At 38.8% G+C, this 18084-nt stretch overlaps 1 non-coding gene across 1 annotated transcript; it reads left to right on the top strand.

Annotated features, from left to right (window-relative positions):
* Positions 1-12767: 12767 nt before the first annotated feature.
* On the top strand, positions 12768-12875 carry LOC130977732 (small nucleolar RNA R71). Its single transcript, XR_009085411.1, has one exon. It is a non-coding gene; the product is annotated as a small nucleolar RNA R71 (small nucleolar RNA).
* Positions 12876-18084: the final 5209 nt, after the last annotated feature.

Here is an 18084-nt window from a genome sequence, read left to right on the forward strand (position 1 = left end):
CGGGCTCTGATGCGTGAGCATCTTTTTTGTCTTTTCCAAGTGAATTTGCATTCAAATTATTGAGTTTAATCAAGATTTAATTACCTTTAGCCACTATGAATGCTACTTTGAGTTGTTTGCAATTTCTGTTTATTTCAGGTAGCATTCGGATGGATTTAACGGAGTTTTGTAGCAAAAAAGGAAAAAAGTGAATGATGTTGTCAACCCCGACCTCCTTGCACTCAAACAGAAATAACTTGAGCTATAGAAGTCTAATTGACATGATTTCAATGGCATTGGAAAGTGAATTTTCAGAGCTTTTCAACAATATATAATAGTATACCATTTTCTTCCATTTCTTACGGACCACTTCACACCAAACTTGAGGAAGCCCAAGTTTGGCGCCACTAAGAAGCTCCAAGAAAAATACACACTGCCATCTCCACGCCGAATTTGAGTTTACTCAAGTTCGGCGCCAGCATCAAAGGCTCCAAGGGAAATCGCGCTGCCATCTCCACGCGGAACTTGAATTTACTCAAGTTCAGCACCAACACAAGAACTCCAAAGAAGGGCTACACACCACTCCACGCCAAACTTGGGTTACTCAAAGTTTGGTAGCAACTTAAGGAAAGCCCAAGGAATTCTCTGCCTAGTCCACGCCGAACTTGACTCCCTCCAAGTTTGGCACCAACCTTTAACGCATTGGTGGTCCCCAATTCGTTCCACACAAGGCTGCGAGAGTTGTTCATCTAATTATTGATTAAATTTTATTTCATTTATAATTAGGAAAAGATATTATTTAGTTTTAGAAAATATATTTTACATTAATTAGGATTAGATATAAAAGGGAAAAGAATCAGTCCTTTGGGCTTCCTTCTCTTCTCTTCTACCTCATTCCATAATTTACAGTTTACCTGAATCCTAGTTTTTCTCTCTGAACCATGAGCAACTAAACCTCCACTATTAAGGTTAGGAGCTTTATCTATTGTATGGATTGATACTATTAATTTTTCTATTTTAATTCATGTACTGATTTATCATTCAAGAATTGTTTTTGTTCTTTATTTGATGAATTTGGGTGGAACAGAAGTATGACCCTTGTTCTAATTGAGTTCTTGTATAACTTGGAAAAGTTCTTTACTTGAACAACATATTGAAAACATATTCTCCTAAATTTCTAATTATTTGGATTTAACGAGATACGTGACATATAATCCTCTTATATTTGAGTAATTAGGGTTTCTGTGGCATATAACTAGAATTGAACTTCACTCTCTAATTAAGTGACCATGGAATTGGCGGTTGATGAAGGTTAGAGGAGACTAAAAAGGTCTAAAGAATTAGGGTTTAGTCACATATAGTTCGCCAAGAATTAAAACTTGCATGATTAAAATAGTTAGTAAGAAAAGTCAATCCGGAAGATAGATATATCTGAAACCTTAACTTGTTCTCCACATATTATTCACAATTTGTTTACTGTTTGCTTTCTGATATTCTGAATTACTATTTTATGCTTTTGAACTCTCTAAACATCATTTTCTGTTTGTCTAACTAAGTAAATCATTTAACCATTGTTACTTAGTCCATCAATCCTCGTGGGACCGACCCTCATTCACTTGAGGTACTACTTGGTACGATCCGGTGCACTTGCTCGTTAGTTCGTGGTTATAAATTCTGCACCAGGCTCCTCATGCGCCGCAGTTCGGCGGCAGCTGCACAAGACGGTGGCGACACAGTTGGGCAGCGGTAGCAGCGCGGTCCCTTCTCTTATTCCTCCTTCCACTGAGGGCAAAGCTCTCCCTCTCGGATCTCTTTGTCCCTTCCCCCTTCCTTTCTTCTTCCCGTGGCTCCTCTCTCCTCTCTTCTCTTTCTTTTCTTTTCTGTTGCAGTTGCTTCTGTGTGTGTGTGTGTTGGTGGTGTGCGTGTGTGTGAGCCATGGGTGAGAGGGGGTTGGGTAGCTAGGGTTAGAGTTAGGTCAAATTAGGATTAGGGTTAGATGAAAAATAGGGTTTGATTTGGGAATTTTTTGGTATAATTAGAGTTGGATACTTTTAATAAAATTAGGACATAGAATATAAATTTTGAAATATAATCTAATCCTTAAAATTACTTAAGAATATTATTTGTTGTATTAAAATAGTAATTGATTTGAACTCAAATACTCTAATTGAAATTATTATGTAATGTAATTAATTTTTTTATCCCTAAAACTTAAAGTATTAAATTGTAAAAATATCAATTATTTAAATTAAGTCATATAAAATTCTTATTATTTCATAACTACTCATATTATAATTTAATTACAGAAAATAACTCAATAATTCTAAAATTGGATCAGAATCTTATTTATTTCAAATTCAATTAATTAAAACTTGTTTTAACTATCTTTAATAAGGAAATTTCTGAAATTAAAACTATAAATAAATAACTAAATTTAAAATTAGTTTATAATAAAATTTTCAAAAGTTCTGGGTCTTACATTCTACACACCTTATAAAACTTTTCGTCCTCGAAAATTGATACAAAATGAAAGAGATTTCATAACACTTCACTTTTGAACACATTTGTGGAATAGACAAAAAGATCTCAGCATATATACACATACCGTTTTCAAATACTAGGATTTTCAGATGGTATTAAGGTATAAGGATAGAGGTGTGATTGCAAGCAGAAGTTACAAGGCAGGCTTAATGTAAAAGATGACATGGGTTAAACATGTGATGGTGAATCAAGGCGGCAAAAGGCAATAAAACAGGATGGGGTAAAACGACGTGCTTAACATCCGTACACTAATCTCGTACCAACCTCAAAGCTTCGACTTCCAAACTTCAACCTCTAACAATTCCCAAAACCTACGATATGCGTTACCTATTACTCGTGTATTATCTATGATAACCCATTAGTGCTTCCATATACATAAGTCATTAGTATTAAGCTGGCCAAACTTAATACCAAGAAGTATGCAATGCAAGACTAACGGCATTAATCAATAGACCATCATGTGCATAAATCTCTAACTCTTGTTGTTTGAACAAGACCTATTACATGACAAGCGCTCAGAATATGCAACTGAAGCATAGTCATTCCATTCCCTAGGCTCTACAGGAAGGATTGCTCTGATACCATAATGTAACACCCTTGCTACCAGAATGTCACACTTCTGGCTGCACCACTCTGATAGCTCGGATATTACGACGACTCTTAATATATCTAATACAAAGATAGAAGCCTGTTTGAAACTTAAAATCGTATAACCTTCCAAAAGACTTTTAGTTGAAAACATAAATACATACTAACAACCATATATATAACACCTACAAAGAATATATATATATATATATATATATATATATATATATATATATATATATATATTGACTTACAAGCATTACATAATACAAATCCTATCCCTCTTACGAAATGTGTAAAGATAAAAGCGAGGAAAAATATAATATCTAAAACAATACAATACATCATATAAATGGAAACAAAAAAATAAACTCTTCGTGACTTCTTTGTTCGTATCCTAAAAAGAAAGCACTTGTAGGGGAGTGAGAACATCGTACTCGCTAGTTCTCACTATAGGGTTATAGAATTGCTATAATAAAATACGTAAAATAAAACTATTTTTAGAGTACAGTGACCATTGTTCGCCTTATGTATTGTTTCAAAAACTAAAGGTTTACATTCAAAATCCGAAATTCTTTTTATAAAAGAGAAATCCGTTTATTCTTCAAAACCCAAAGCCTTTTGTATCAAATATTAAAAGTTTTCCTAGACAGTATGAATGACCAAGCTATTCCAAGTATAGGTTCATTAAGTCTATACTGAACCAGTTTGATTTTTCATACTTTACTAAACCAAAAACTCAAACCAATCACGGCCTCCGGCCTATCACATAATCAATCACGACCTCAATCCTAAACAACTCAATCAACATCCAATTCACCACAATCTAACCAATTTTAGTTATAAACATAAGTAGAGAGTTTCGAACACAAACAAAGCAGTTACATCAAGTATAGCAATTAACAGTTAAACATAATTATTCACATAGGCAAACTAATTACAATATGCACAGTCAAACAATGTCACATAAATGCATATGATGAATTTCTATCCTATTGGCTCGTGATATCACTTGTCGGTCCTTGAATGCCAACCCGACACATCCTTTCGTATGTCGCCTTTCTGCCACGTTCGAGGATATAGCGCCTGACACGCTTTTGTATCGTTCCGAGGATATAGTGCCTAGCACACTTGCATGCTCTAAGGATATAGTGCCATACACACTCTTGCGGCAGAGAAGAAAAACAACAACATATGTTTCATCATAAATCGTTCCGGGGATATAGTGCCTGGAACACTTTCCACATCCAACAAGTCCATCAACCTCAAGCCATCATTAGTAGTCATCATTAGTTTCTCATCTCAAATCAATTTCTTTTAAAATCAAAACACATTCTTTTTTTTGGTAACATTCTCAAAAAAAGACAATAACTTCAAAATTATTCCAAATTGTAAGTTTCTTTGAAACGACTCAAGAATCTTTCACTCTTAAAATCAGGATTTGGTAATTGAAAATCCCACAACAGAGTCTTAAGACTTTAGGGGAGAAACATCCTATCTCATTTCCTTAAATTTATTGAAAATCCTTAAGATCATAACTTCTTGATTTAAATCAATCAAATAAAATTTAATTCAGAACTGAATCATGTAAATCAAATGTACTAATCCAATTTCAAAACCAATTCACTTAAAACAAGGTCAATCCAATTTTTTTTTTAATTCGCTAAAACTCCTCCGAATATGATCCCTTTAATCAAGTTCAAAATATAAAACCCTTTTAAATCCAAATCAACATGAAAACATAAGTTTTTTCTAAATTATTTGCACCCAAAATATAACTTTCCTTAATAAATAAAACTCAATCATAACTCTCTTTCAATAGTTCACTCAAAACATAATTTATTATTTTCTTAACTAATTCAAGTAAAACGATATGATTCATAAATTCATAATTTTCTAAATAACATTTCAAGCAAAATATCAGATTTTATAGAAATCTTGGTAGCATCTCCCTGATGCGTGAAATCTATATCTCTACAAATTTTCTTCGACAAATATACCGAATTATCGTCAAGTAAAAATTCATAGTAGAGTGTGGTCAAATCCCATAGGGATTGATTGGTTGAGAAACTTTAATCAGAGCAATGTTCTAGTTGAACTAAATGGAATTAAGTTGAGATTTGCAGAAACTTAAATGGCAGGAAACGTAAATAGCAAGGGATGTAAATAACGAAAAAGTAGATAGCTGAATGTAAATGGCAGAAAATAAATTACAGAAAGTAAATTGCAGAAAAGTAAAGGGAATGGGGATAATGAACATCAAAGTAACAACAGAATATTAAGAATAGGGAAGATGAGAATAGGGAAGCTCATTGGGTTCAAAAGATGTTTCTGGATCAAATTTATTCTCATCTCTTCCTCAATCCATGTAACTCATTGATCTCTTGGCAATCTTAGATGATTGAATCCCAATTTCTTGGCAATTCAATCTCTCTAAGCTTGAACATTTGCCCAATTCCTTGATCTAATTACTCATGGGAAGAGATGAAGCACGATCACTGATTATACCACATGTTTTTCTAAATTAAAGCATCGGCTAGATTATATGTCACTATATCCATCCAAGCCCCAATCTAGTCCAACATGAGAAAGCATTTCTAGCATGATTTCCTTATCCCTTTTCCAAGGCTCAGAGGAAATCCAAGTATGAACAATTTCTCTTCCGAGACAATTGCTCAATTGGATGAAGATTGAAAGCTTTCAAGCAAATCAAAGAGAATGAAAAGAAGAAGAACAATAAGAACTATGATTGATCCATTGAATTAATACAGAGCTCCCTCCCCCAATGAAAGGGGGTTTAGTTGATCATGGCTCTAGGAATGGAAGATGGAAATGTAAATTGCATTGAAAAGTAAACTGAGTACAGAGAAAAGTAAATTGTGAGTGTTACAATCCTGGATCCCCCAGGTCCCCCAATCCAAAGTCTCTTTCTAGTTCAAAACTACTCCTATATATACTACTTCTCTGGTCCTCAGTTGAGTCTGCAAGTATCTGGAGGTGGGCCCTTGGCCTTAGTTGAAGCAGTTAGCAAACTTAGTGGGTTTTGCTCAGCTTGCTGGAAGAGTTTGAGTGAGGTAGTAGTCACGTTAGTTAAGCCGTTAGTGGGAGTAACGTCATATGTAAAGTCCTGGTTCAAAGACGTTAGTGACACCAACGTGGTCACTAACATCCCCAATCCCCCTTAAGTCACGTTAACCCAGCCATTAATGGCACTAATGTGGCCACTAACGTGGCCATTCCTACCCTTTAGTCACGTTAATGGTGTTAACTTCACCATTAACGTCCAGAGCATCACTTTTTCCACATTAGTGGCTCACGTTAGTGGCATGAACGTGGCCACTAACATGGGTTTCTGGTGCACGAAATTGTGATCACTACTTTTCACAACTCAAATAATCCCTAGTAATGGCCCCAAAGACTTGATGCTCAATACCATGGCATAAACACAACTTCGCACAACTAACCAGCAAGTGCACTGGGTCGTCCAAGTAATAAACCTTACGCGAGTAAGGGTCGATCCCACGGAGATTGTTGGTATGAAGCAAGCTATGGTCACCTTGTAAATCTCAGTCAGGCAGACTCAAATGGTTATGGATGATATATGAATAAAGCATAAAGATAAAGATAGAGATACTTATGTAATTAATTGGTAAGAATTTCAGATAAGCGAATGGAGATGCTTTGTCCCTTCCGTCTCTCTGCTTTCCTACTGTCTTCATCCAATCCTTCTTACTCCTTTCCATGGCAAGCTTATGCAAGGGTTTCACCGTTGTCAATGGCTACCTCCCATCCTCTCAGTGGAAATGTTCAACGCACCCTGTCACGGCACGGCTATCCAGCTGTCGGTTCTCGATCATGTCGGAATAGAATCCAGTGATTCTTTTGCGTCTGTCACTAACGCCCCACAATCGCGAGTTTGAAGCACGTCACAGTCATTCAATCATTGAATCCTACTCAGAATACCACAGACAAGGTTAGACCTTCCGGATTCTCTTGAATGCCGCCATCAGTTCTAGCCTATACCACGAAGACTCTGATCTCACAGAATGGCTGGCTCGGTTGTCAGGCGAGCGCTCGGTTGTCAGGTGATCAACCATGCGTCGTGTATCAGGAATCCAAGAGATATTCACCCAATCTAAGGTAGAACGGAGGTGGTTGTCAGTCACACGTTCATAGGTGAGAATGATGATGAGTGTCACGGATCATCACATTCATCAAGTTGAAGAACAAGTGATATCTTGGAACAAGAACAAGCAGAATTGAGTAGAAGAACAATAGTAATTGCATTAATACTCGAGGTACAGCAGAGCTCCACACCTTAATCTATGGTGTGTAGATACTCCACCGTTGAAAATACATAAGAACAAGGTCTAGGCATGGCCGTGAGGCCAGCCTCCCAAAGAGGGTTCAATCATAAAAACATGATCAAAAGATGATCTAGAGATCTGAAGTGATCAAAAGATGAAAATACAATAGTAAAAGGTCCTATTTATAGGGAACTAGTAGCTTAAGAATTACAAAGATGAGTAAATGACATAAAAATCCACTTCCGGGCCCACTTGGTGTGTGCTTGGGCTGAGCAATGAAGCATTTTCGTGTAGAGACTTCTCTTGGAGTTAAACGCCAGCTTTTGTGCCAGTTTGGGCGTTTAACTCCCACTTTGCTGCCAGTTCCGGCGTTTAACGCTGGGAATTCTGAAGGTGACTTTGAACGCCGGTTTGGGCCATCAAATCTTGGGCAAAGTATAAACTATCATATATTGCTGGAAAGCCCAGGATGTCTACTTTCCAACGCCGTTGAGAGCGCGCCAATTGGGCTTCTGCAGGTCCAGAAAATCCACTTCGAGTGCAGGGAGGTCAGAATCCAACAACATCTGCAGTCCTTTTCAGTCTCTGAATCAGATTTTTGCTCAGGTCCCTCAATTTCAGCCAGAAAATACCTAAAATCACAGAAAAACACACAAACTCATAGTAAAGTCCAGAAAAGTGAATTTTAACTAAAAACTAATAAAAATATACTAAAAACTAACTAAATCATACTAAAAACATACTAAAAACAATGCCAAAAAGCGTACAAATTATCCGCTCATCACAACACCAAACTTAAATTGTTGCTTGTCCCCAGGCAACTAAAAATCAAATAAGATAAAAAGAAGAGAATATGCAATGAACTCCAAAAACATCTATGAAGATCAGTATTAATTAGATGAGCGGGGCTTTTAGCTTTTTGCCTCTGAACAGTTTTGGCATCTCACTCTATCCTTTGAAATTCAGAATGATTGGCTTCTTTAGGAACTCAGAATCCAGATAGTGTTATTGATTCTCCTAGTTAAGTATGATGATTCTTGAACACAGCTACTTTATGAGTCTTGGCCGTGGCCCAAAGCACTCTGTCTTCCAGTATTACCACCGGATACATACATGCCACAGACACATAATTGGGTGAACCTTTTCAGATTGTGACTCAGCTTTGCTAAAGTCCCCAATTAGAGGTGTCCAGGGTTCTTAAGCACACTCTTTTTGCCTTGGATCACAACTTTATTTCTTTCTTTTTCTTTCTTTTTCTTTCTTTTTCTTTTTCTTCCTTCTTTTTTCGTTTTTTTTTTCGCATAAACTCCTTCTCTTTTTTTTGTATTCACTGCTTTTTCTTGCTTCAAGAATCATTTTTATGATTTTTCAGATCCTCAGTAACATGTCTCTTTTTTCATCATTCTTTCAAGAGCCAACATTCATGAACCACAAATTCAAAAGACATATGCACTGTTTAAGCATACATTCAGAAAACAAAAGTATTGCCACCACATCAAAATAACTAATCTGTTATAAAATCTGAAATTCATGCAATTCTTCTCTTTTTCTATTAAGAACATTTTTCATTTTAAGAAAGGTGATGGATTCATAGGACATTCATAACTTTAAGGCATAGACACTAATGATCATAAGACACAAGCATAGATAAACATAAGCATAGAAATTCAAAAAACAGAAAAATAAAGAACAAGGAGATTAAAGAACGGGTCCACCTTAGTGATGGCGGCTTGTTCTTCCTCTTGAAGGTCTTATGGAGTGCTTAAGCTCCTCAATATCTCTTCCTTGTCTTTGTTGCTCCTCTCTCATGATTCTTTGATCTTCTCTAATTTCATGGAGGATGATTAAATGTTCTTGGTGCTCCACCCTTAGTTGTCCCATGTTGGAACTCAGTTCTCCTAAGGAGGTGTTGATTTGCTCCCAGTAGTTTTGTGGAGGAAAGTGCATCCCTTGAGGCATCTCAGGGATTTCATGATGAGTGGGGTCTCTTGTTTGCTCCATCCTTTTCTTAGTGATGGGCTTGTCCTCATCAATGAGGATGTCTCCTTCTATGTCAACTCCTACTGAATAACAGAGGTGACAAATGAGATGAGGAAAGGCTAACCTTGCCAAGGTAGAGGACTTGTCCGCCACCTTATAGAGTTCTTGGGCTATAACCTCATGAACTTCTACTTCTTCTCCAATCATGATGCTATAGATCATGATGGCCCGGTCTAGAGTAACTTCGGACCGGTTGCTTGTGGGAATGGTTGAGCGTTGGATAAACTCCAACCATCCCCTAGCCACGGGCTTGAGGTCATGCCTTCTCAATTGAACCGGCTTCCCTCTTGAATCTCTCTTCCATTGGGCGCCCTCTTCACAAATGTCAGTGAGGACTTGGTCCAACCTTTGATCAAAGTTGACCCTTCTAGTGTAAGGATGTTCATCTCCTTGCATCATGGGCAAGTTGAATGCCAACCTCACATTTTCCGGACTAAAATCTAAGTATTTCTCCCGAACCATTGTAAGCCAATTCTTTGGGTCCGGGTTCACACTTTGATCTTGGTTTTTGGTGATCCATGCATTGGCATAGAACTCTTGAACCATCAAGATTCCGACTTGTTGAATGGGGTTGGTAAGAACTTCTCAACCTCTTCTTCGAATCTCATGTCGGATCTCCGGATATTCACTCTTTTTGAGTTTGAAAGGGACCTCGGGGATCACCTTCTTCAAGGCCACAACTTCATAGAAGTGGTCTTGATGCACCCTTGAGATGAATCTCTCCATCTCCCATGACTCGGAGGTAGAAGCTTTTGCCTTCCCTTTCCTCTTTCTAGAGGTTTCTCCGGCCTTGGATGCCATAAATGGTTATGGAAAAACGAAAAAGCAACGCTTTTATCGCACCAAACTTAAAAGGTTTGCTCGTCCTCGAGCAAAAGAAGAAAGAAGAGAGTAGAAGAAGAAGAAATGGAGGAGAGGGAGATGACTATGTGGTACGGCCAAAAAGGGGGAGAAGTAGTGTTTAGGTTGTGTGAAAATGAAGAAGTGAGGGGAGGGGTAGGGTTCGGCCATTATGGGTGGGTTTGGGAGGAAAAGTGGTTTGAATTTGAATGGTGAGGTAGGTGGGGTTTTATGAAGGATGGATGTGAGTGGTGAAGAGAATAGTGGGATTTGATAGGTGAAGGGTTTTTGGGGAAGAGGTATTGAGGTGATTGGTGAAGAAGAAAGAGGGTGGTGGGGGTTGGTGGGGATCCTGTGGGGTTCACAGATCCTGAGGTGTCAAGGAAAAGTCATCCCTGCACCAAATGGCATACAGAAATGCATTCTGAGCCAATTCTGGCGTTAAACGCCGGGCTGGTGCCCATTTCTGGTGTTTAACGCCAAGTTATTGCCCTTTTCTGGCATTTAACGCCAGTTTGGTGCCCCTTTCTGGCGTTAAACGCCCAGAATGGTGCCAGACTGGGCGTTAAACGCCAATCTGCTAGCCTTACTGGCGTTTAAACGCCAGTAGGTTCTTCCTCCAGGGTGTGCTATTTTTCTTCCTGTTTTTCATTCTGTTTTTGCTTTTTCAATTGATTTTGTGACTTCTCATGATCATCAACCTACAGAAAACATAAAATAGCAAAAGAAAATAGATAACATATAACATTGGGTTGCCTCCCAACAAGCGCTTCTTTAATGTCAGTAGCTTGACAGAGGGCTCTCATGGAGCCTCACAAATGCTCAGAGCAATGTTGGAACCTCCCAACACCAAACTTAGAGTTTGAATGTGGTGGTTCAACACCAAACTTAGAATTTGGTTGTGGCCTCCCAACACCAAACTTAGAGTTTGACTGTGGGGGCTCTGTTTGACTCTGCTTTGAGAGAAGCTCTTCATGCTTCCTCTCCATGGTGACAGAGGGATATCCTTGAGCCTTAAACACAAAGGGTTCTTCATTCACTTGAATGATCAGTTCACCTCTATCAACATTAATCACAGCCTTAGCTGTGGCTAGGAAGGGTCTGCCAAGGATGATGGATTCATCCATGCACTTCCCAGTCTCTAGGACTATGAAATCAGCAGGGATGTAATGGTTTTCAACCTTTACCAGAACATCCTCTACAAGTCCATAAGCTTGTTTCTTTGAATTGTCTACCATCTCTAGTGAGATTCTTGCAGCTTGTACCTCAAAGATCCCTAGCTTCTCCATTACAGAGAGAGGCATGAGGTTTACACTTGACCTTAAGTCACACAGAGCCTTCTTAAAGGTCATGGTGCCTATGGTACAAGGTATTGAAAACTTCCCAGGATCTTGTCTCTTTTGAGGTAATTTCTGCCTAGACAAGTCATCCAGTTCTTTGGTGAGCAAAGGGGGTTCATCCTCCCAAGTCTCATTACCAAATAACTTGTCATTTAGCTTCATGATTGCTCCAAGGTATTTAGCAACTTGCTCTTCAGTGACATACTCATCCTCTTCAGAGGAAGAATACTCATCAGGGCTCATGAATGGCAGAAGTAAATCCAATGGAATCTCTATGGTCTCATTTTGAGCCTCAGATTCCCATGGTTCCTCATTGGGGAACTCAGTGGAGGCCAGTGGACGTCCCTTGAGGTCTTCCTCAGTGGCGTTCCCTGCCTCTTCCTCCTCTCCAAATTCGGCCATGTTGATGGCCTTGCACTCTCCTTTTGGATTTTCTTCTGTATTGCTTGGAAGAGTACTAGGAGGGAGTTCAGTAACTTTCTTGCTCAGCTGTCCCACTTGTGCCTCCAAGTTTCTAATGGAGGACCTTGTTTCAATCATGAAACTTTGAGTGGCTTTGATCAAATCAGAGACCATGGTTGCTAAGTCAGAGTGGCTCTGCTTAGAACTCTCTGTCTGTTGCTGAGAAGATGATGGAAAAGGCTTGCCATTGCTAAACCTGTTTCTCCCACCATTATTGTTGTTGAAACCTTGTTGAGGTCTCTGTTGATCCTTCCATGAGAAATTTGGATGATTTCTCCATGAAGAATTATAGGTGTTTCCATAGGGTTCTCCTAGGTAATTCACATCTTCCATTGAGGGTTTCTCAGGATCATAAGCTTCTTCTTCAGATGAAGCATCCAGACAGACTTTGAGAAATCAAATTGACTTGCTGAGTCAATATTTTGTTCTGAGCCAATATGGCATTCAGAGTATCAATCTCAAGAACTCCTTTCTTCTGATTTGTCCCATTGTTCACAGGATTCCTTTCAGAAGTGTACATGAATTGGTTATTTGCAACCATTTTGATTAGTTCCTGAGCTTCTGTAGGCGTCTTTTTCAGATGAAGAGATCCTCCAGCAGAGCTATCCAAAGACATCTTGGATAGTTCAGAGAGACTATCATAGAAAATACCTATAATGCTCCATTCAGAAAGCATGTCAGAAGGACATTTTCTGATCAATTGTTTGTATCTTTCCCAAGCTTCATAGAGGGATTCTCCTTCCTTCTGTCTGAAGGTTTGGACTTCCACTCTAAGCTTACTCAATTTTTGAGGTGGAAAGAACTTTGCCAAGAAGGCATTGACTAGCTTTTCCCAAGAGTTCAGGCTTTCTTTAGGTTGTGAGTCCAACCATGTTCTAGCTCTGTCTCTTACAGCAAAAGGGAATAGCATAAGTCTGTAGACCTCAGGGTCAACCCCATTAGTCTTGACAGTGTCACAGATTTGCAAGAATTCAGCTAAAAACTGATGAGGATCTTCCACTGGAAGTCCATGGAACTTGCAATTCTGTTGCATTAGAGAAACTAATTGAGGCTTAAGCTCAAAGTTGTTTGCTCTAATGGCAGGGATAGAGATGCTTCTCCCATAGAAGTCGGGAGTAGGTGCAGTAAAGTCACCCAGCACCTTCCTTGCATTGTTGGCATTGTTGTTATTTTCGGCTGCCATGGGTTCTTCTTCTTTGAAGATTTCTGTTAGGTCCTCTACAGAGAGTTGTGCCTTAGCTTCTCTTAGCTTTCGCTTCAAGGTCCTTTCAGGATCAGGGTCAGCTTCAACAAGAATGCCTTTGTCTTTGCTCCTGCTCATATGAAAGAGAAGAGAACAAGGAAATATGGAATCCTCTATGTCACAGTATAGAGATTCCTTGAGGTGTCAGAGGAACAGAAAAATAGAAGAAAGAGGGAGAAGAATTCGAACTTAGTGAGATAGAGTTCGAATTGTGCATTGAGGAGGAGTGGTACTCCATAAATAGAAGGATGTGAGAAGAGGGGAAGAAATTTCGAGAATTAAATTAAAAAGATTTTAAAAACATTTTGAAAAACTTTAATTGATTTTCAAAAACCAAGAGTGGGAAAGAAATCAAGTAATTTTTGAAAAAGATTTTGAAATTAGAATTTAAAAAGATATGATTGAAAACTATTTTGAAAAAGATGTGATTAAAAAGATATGATTGAAAAGTTATGGTTTTAAATAGATATGATTGAAAAGATATGATTTGAAAACACTTTTAAAAAGATTTGATTTTAAAAATTAATGACTTGCCTAATAAGAAAAGATATGATTCAAATATTAAACCTTCCTCAACAGAAAAGGCAACATACTTGAAATGTTGAATCAAATCATTAATTGTTAGCAAGTATCCTTGAAAAGGGAAAGAAATTGATTTTGAAAAAGATTTGATTGAAAAGATTTGATTTGAAAAAGATTTGATTTTGAAAAACTTTGAAAACTTGGAAAAAAATTGAATTGAAAACAAAATCTTCCCTCTTGTGCCATCCTGGCGTTAAACGCCCAGAAAGGTGCACATTCTGGCGTTTAACGCCCAAAATGCTACCCTTTTGGGCGTTAAACGCCCAGCCAGGTACCTTGGCTGGCGTTTAAACGCCAGTTTTCCTTCTTCACTGGGCGTTTTGAACGCCCAGCTTTTTCTGTATAATTTCTCTGCTGCATGTACTGAATCTTCAGTTCTCTATATTATTGACTTGAAAATAGAACCAAGATCAAATAAACAATGCATGCAAGATGATGACAAGTCATCATATACCCATTTTTTAAGCTAATTTCACTTGTTTTGTTAGCATTTATGCACTTTCTTGCATCCTAAGTAAGTGATTTGGAGTGAAAATGCATAACTTCTTTAAATCAAGCAACCACCATGAAATTAATGTTAAATCATAAGGTTTAAGCTAATTTTAATTGAATTTTAATTGATTTATAAGCCTTATGAATTTAGTGATACTTGGAGTGGTTGTTTTGGTTTATTGTAGGTGAAGAAAAGAATAAAAGAGAAAAGCGTGGCTTAAGGAAGTGTGACCCAAGGAAAAGAAAGTGTGGTCAAAGAGAGAAGAAGTGTGGCGCACAACATGAGGAAGGGCAAACATTGCCCTCCACAAGGGCACACTGCCCTCTAGGAGGGCAACATAAGGGAACAAGGCAAAGAAGGCAACTCTGCCCTGCCCACTACAAGGGCAGAGCACAAATTTGTGCCTTGGAATCAAGAAGAAGAAAATGTTGCCCTGCCCTCCACAAGGGCAATATCGGGCTCACCAAGGAAGAAAATCAAAGGAAAAATGCCTATGATGCTTGCCACAAGAGTTGAACACGGGACCATGAGGAAGCAAGGAACTAAGGTCCATTACCGTGCCAAGAAACCAAGAAAAATGATTGAGCGTGTGTTTCTGCCCGGATTCGAACGCGGGACTTCATTTTGGAAACACTGCCCTGCCCTCCGCGAGGGCAGGGCAGCATTTTGTTGGTGCATGAATCTGGCGCACCAAGGGACATTTCTAGCGCACCACAGCACGATCCTGGCAGCACCATATTTTTCTGCCCTGCCCTCCGCGAGGGCAGGGCAGCATCCTGTACACCAAGGCACCATTCTGGCGCACCATGGTATGAATCTGGCAGCACCAAGCAGCGCACCAAGCACCCATCTGGCGCACCAATTTTTCCTGCCCTGCCCTCCGCGCGGGTAGGGCAGCATTCTGCGCACCAAGCCTGCACCACGCCGCACCAACAACGCACCAAACACCAAATCCTGCCCTGCCCTCCGCAAGGGCAGGGCAGCCTCTTGGAAGCAACTTCTCATGGGCCAAAAATTGAATTAAAAATCCAATTCAATTCAATTCTTCACCAAATCAAAAGCCCATCCAAATCCCAAGATCCAAGAATAGAAAGTGTATAAATAGGAGTTAGTTTGATGTAATTAGGACCTTTACTTTCACTTTTGAACTTTGGATATTTACGTTTTACTTGATTTTTGAATTTCATACTTCCTTGGGAGCTTTGAATTCTGCAAATTCTCTTGGTGACTATACTGAGATTTCAGAGAATTAGGGAGGAGAATTGATCTCTCTTCTTCCTCGTTCTTGCCTGGGCACTTTTATTTTTCTTGTTTTGAGTTTTGGGTGTGAAGAGTTGAGGAAATTCTGTCTCAACCTCCATTCAAAATCTCTTTAATTCTTTTCTGCACAATTAAATTCAATTTCAATTTCCTTTACTGCTTCTTCTTCAATTTCTTGTCAATTGCTTTGTGAACATGGATCTGGGAAGGCAATTGAGATCTAGGCTTTGCTACCTAGTCTCTGGAGACCTGAGATCCCAATTTACTTTTGGTTCTTCTGTGAACCTCTGCTGCACTTTATTTCCTTACTGTTTGAATCATAATTGTTCCTAATTCAATTCCTGCTCTATTGATTATTGCAATTCACATTCACTTGCTTAAATTCTGAAATCCTTATCCTCAAATCCCTTTTACCTTCAAGCACTTTATATTCCTTGCAATTTAAGTTACTGCAATTTACATTTCTTGCACTTTAAGTTTCAGTCATTTACTTTCTTGTTCTTTAAGATTCTGCAAGTTTACTTTCCTGTTCTTTAATTTACTGCAATTTGCCCTTCCCCCTTTACATTTACTGTCATTTACTTCCTGTTAAACACAAATCACTCAACCAATACTTGATTCGCTTGACTAAACCAACCACTAAACTAAAATTGCTCAATCCTTCAATCCCTGTGGGATCGACCTCACTCATGTGAGTTATTATTACTTGATGCGACCCGGTACACTTGCCGGTGAGTTTTGTGTCGGATCGTTTTCCGCACATCAAGTTTTTGGCGCCGTTGCCGGGGATTGAAATAGATTGACAATGATTAAGTGAAGTGGAGGTCTAGATTAAGCACTTTTTCTTTTCTGTTTCTCTAACACACTAACTGTTTGAATTTTTGCTTAAACTAACTAAAACCTCATTCTAGCAATAGATTGACATTTTATTGATTTTCTGGATCTGTGTGTTTATTGTTGTGTTTTTGTATGTCAGGTACAGGAAGATCTTCCCCTGTCCTCTCTGAAATTGACCAAAGAACTCTTCGAAGAATAAGAAGAGCTGAAAGAGGAAAGAACGTTATTGGAGAGGAAGAATCTGAGGAGGAATTCCAAGAATGGAAGGAGATCTCAATCAACCAGGAGAAGGGGCCAACAATAACCAACACCAAAGAAGAGTACTGGCTTCCTATACGTTTGCAAATGCTAGACACTGTGGGAGTAGCATTCTTCCCCCCAATGTCAATGCAAACAACTTTGAATTAAAGCCACAACTCATCACTTTGGTTCAAAACAACTGTTCCTTTGGAGGAGGACCATTGGAGGACCCAAATCAACACTTATCCACCTTCTTGAGGATTTCTGACACTGTTAAAACCAATGGTGTGCCCCCTGACAGTTACAAGTTGTTGCTCTTTCCATTTTCTCTCAGAGACAAAGCCACTCAATGGCTAGAAACATTCCCAAGGGAAAGCATCAACACTTGGGATGACTTGGTGAGCAAGTTCCTTGCCAAATTTTATCCCCCTCAAAGAATCATAAGATTGAAGACTGAGGTGCAGACATTCACTCAAATGGAGGCTGAGAATTTATATGAAGCATGGGAAAGATATAAAGCTCTATTGAGAAAGTGTCCACCAGAGATGTTTACTGAATGGGATAAGTTACAAAACTTCTATGAAGGACTTACTCTAAAGGCTCAAGAAGCACTTGATCACTCAGCCGGAGGCTCATTACAACTCATGAAAACCACAGAGGAAGCTCAAAACCTCATTGATATGGTGGCCAACAACCAATATTTCTTTGCTCATCAAAGACAGCGCCAACCATCACAGAGAAGAGGAGTAATGGAATTAGAAGGAGTGGATTCAATTCTAGCTCAGAACAAGATGATGCAGCAGCAGATTCAACAACAGTTTGAGCAAATGGCCAAAAGAATTGATGGCTTGCAAGTGGCAGCAGTGAGCACCACAAGCCAACCACCAACCACTTTGGTGCAAAGTGAAGAAACTCAAGAGGAGCAACAGCAAGAGCAAGTCCAATACATGCATAACCAAAATCCTGGAACAAATGAAGTCTATGGGGATACTTACAATCCATCTTGGAAGAACCATCCCAACCTCAGATGGGGAGACAACCACAATCAAAACCAACAATCATGGCAAAGAAACCCAAGTCAGAACAATTGGAAAAACACAAACCACAACCCCCAGCCAAACACTAACCAAAATACATACAGAAAACCACAAAATAACTACCCCAATTCTAACCATCACTTACCCAACAACCACCCAACTAACCAAAACACTTACCATCATCCATCAACACCCCAAAATCAACCAATCTCACAAGACTCACAGAGGATCACTAATCTAGAGCTGCTCATGGAGAAAATGATGAAGAACCAAGAATTAACAACAAAGAACCAAG

This window comes from Arachis stenosperma, chromosome 4 (assembly GCF_014773155.1).
Source record: "Arachis stenosperma cultivar V10309 chromosome 4, arast.V10309.gnm1.PFL2, whole genome shotgun sequence".
Classification (NCBI taxonomy): domain Eukaryota; kingdom Viridiplantae; phylum Streptophyta; class Magnoliopsida; order Fabales; family Fabaceae; genus Arachis; species Arachis stenosperma.